This window comes from Struthio camelus, chromosome 8, assembly GCF_040807025.1.
Source record: "Struthio camelus isolate bStrCam1 chromosome 8, bStrCam1.hap1, whole genome shotgun sequence".
NCBI classification, from domain to species: Eukaryota; Metazoa; Chordata; class Aves; order Struthioniformes; family Struthionidae; genus Struthio; species Struthio camelus.
Genome location: NC_090949.1, coordinates 13,315,045 through 13,317,764, shown reverse-complemented (window position 1 = coordinate 13,317,764; position 2,720 = coordinate 13,315,045).

Sequence of the window (2,720 nt, the reverse complement as noted above, 5' to 3'; positions counted from 1 at the left end):
GCTCATGGTTGTTTTATTTATTTATTTATGTTTCCAACTGATAGTGCGTGCATTTTCTGTGTTGTAGAAGTAGTTGCAGAAGTTGCTTGCCCTTACTTTTGCCCTCAGGTTAACTAGCACATTGAGAGAACCTCTTTTTTTAGGTAAGTTCATTCAAAGTCCATTAGGAGGTGGGAAAAAGTAAAATTGACTTTTTTTTTTTTTCTTCCACCTGCTTGCCCCCTTATATCAGAGAAGAACAGAAAAGGAGAACATTATCTAATGATGCCAAAATCTTGCAGGACATGGGGTATGATGAGAATAAGTGGATATAGCTTTTAAATTCATCTACGCAAGCTAGGCATCTAACATATACTGACTTTTTTTTTCAGTAGGACTACAGGCACAACCCTGTTTAATTAAAATGGTTCAATAAGCCTCATGTATACCAACACTTCTTAAATTTTATTTGAAATATCTATAAATGTTATAAACTGGAATTCAAGAAAAAAATAAGCACAAATATCTCAATAAAAACCAAGAATAAAAAGTACATATTGAACGAATGTGACCTTCAGCATTTTCTCACTAAAGAGGTACATCTTGGAATCGGTAGTAAACAATGATATTTAAATTGCATATAGTTATGCTTTGCTGGCAAGAAGAACCCAAGTTCAGTGTAAAAGCTATATGTAGTTGCAAACTAATCTGGTTTCCTGTTCCCAAAACTTAAAAGCAATAAATGCAGGACAAAATAATTTACGAATTGAAATAACTGGTTTCAATTTGTATATGAAGCTCACTGTATCTATTAATTTGTTACAGAGAGTTGGAGAAATATCAGCTGGAGCAATGTTGGACTATATTTGCATATTCAGATATTTAGACTTTCTCCAAATATCTGCTTTGGGTTGAAGTGCTATCACCAGCTCAAACTTGATAGCCGATAACTACAAGACTAAGTTTTTTAACTCTGAAATCCATCACCCTCTTCGGGAAAGCAAATCCAAGCGTACTAATAAAGGTGGTTTTATAGAGATCCTTTTAACATAGGAAATCTGATGTTAGCAAACTGTAACCCGAAGTAGGTTCTGATTTGTTACAATTCTGTACGCTGAATATAAAGATTACTTTAAGGTTTTTTTTTTTTTTCCAGATATCTTCTCTGCTTCTTTTTTCTAGATCAAGAATTGTTTTACCAGTGGGAGAGCTGTAATAAGATAAACTTCTCCCCCCCAATGCCTAACACTTTAGAGTGTGCACGCAAATGTATCTTGTAACTTTGAAAGTTGTTCTCTTATTGCACATTTTCTAATAAAATAGATACCTAACCTGTACATGTAAGCCCAGATCCACATAAGCAATGATGTTGGTTGGTAAAGGCGGATATTTGCACGTGCAATTTTATTTCTTTTTTAGGTTGAATCCGGAAGAGGTTCAGTAATGACCAAAAGGCTAATTTGAAGGTAAGGAACAATTTCAATATGATGTATGATTGACTAAAATGGGACCCTTGATCAAGGGGAAGAAGTGGTGACTAAGGGGTATGTGATGGAGGCCTCTAAAATCATGTCAGTATGGAGACTGAAGAGGCAGTAGACATTTCCCTTCTCTTCAGCACGTGAAGTAACAAATGAAACTTGCAATTGTTAGGATCAAAACAAAAGGATCTTTAGCATCTAAGGCATCCTGCAGCAAAGTATGACATATCTTAAATTATATGGGGTGTGTGCATGCACGTGTGCAAACAATTTGGCATACTCATGAGAGAAGAATCCTTACAGGCTATTAAAGATACTGCTCTTGATTCAGAATGACTGTGAGCTGCAATTTGCTGAAGGCTCAGAGAATATTCTGAGGAGATGTTACTACGTACTTGCCTCTTTAAGTATATTCTTCCCTTGGCATCTGCTGTCCAGGCACAGGACCACAAGTTCAGTGATCCGGATTAAACAAAAGGTCCAGCTGTTTGTGGTGTAGAAGAGATTCTTCTTTCTAGAGATTCCTTTTTTTGGATCTAGGAATCATACAGCAGTCACTTCAACAATTAGGTTCACTATGCAAAGTAGTAACAGTGACATTCTAAATGCTAATCTAGCACAGGGGAGTCACCCTTTGGTTGTTCTGCACCTTTGTCTTAAATAAGCTAAATAAAACAAAAATATGGGTAATAAGCAGAGGAAATGGGGTTATAAGGATATGCAGTAAGAGCGTAACGGAGAAAAGAAAGGTTAATGATGATATTGGATATAGAGTGTGGAGGCGATTTAATTCTTAGGAATACATAGACAACAGCTGGTATTACTCAGTTACTGAGACATGTGAGGAAATATCTTAAATATGAACCATTCTCAATGTGTGCCACTTAATATAATTACATATATTAACTATGACTTGGTATACTAACACGATGCTCATAGATGTTTCAGGAGAAGATATGTGTTTGCTTTGCTGGTGCACTTAAACAGCTGCTGTTAAGGCATGACAGAAAAAGATATACAGTAATGACTGATATGCTTATTCTCCTGTTTCAACAACAACAAAAAAAAGTTAAAAGGTTTAAAAGCTAACCTTGCTTGTTCAAGCTAATTTTTATAAAGCTACCTTAAGTAAATCCTTAGAGAAAGAAGGCAGCTGTAGAGCAGTAACAGGGTTTAGGCAACATGTTTTCCATTTCTGAGACTGTGTATAAACATGTGGAATACCATCATATACTCTAGTACTGACAGTCATAGAACTAG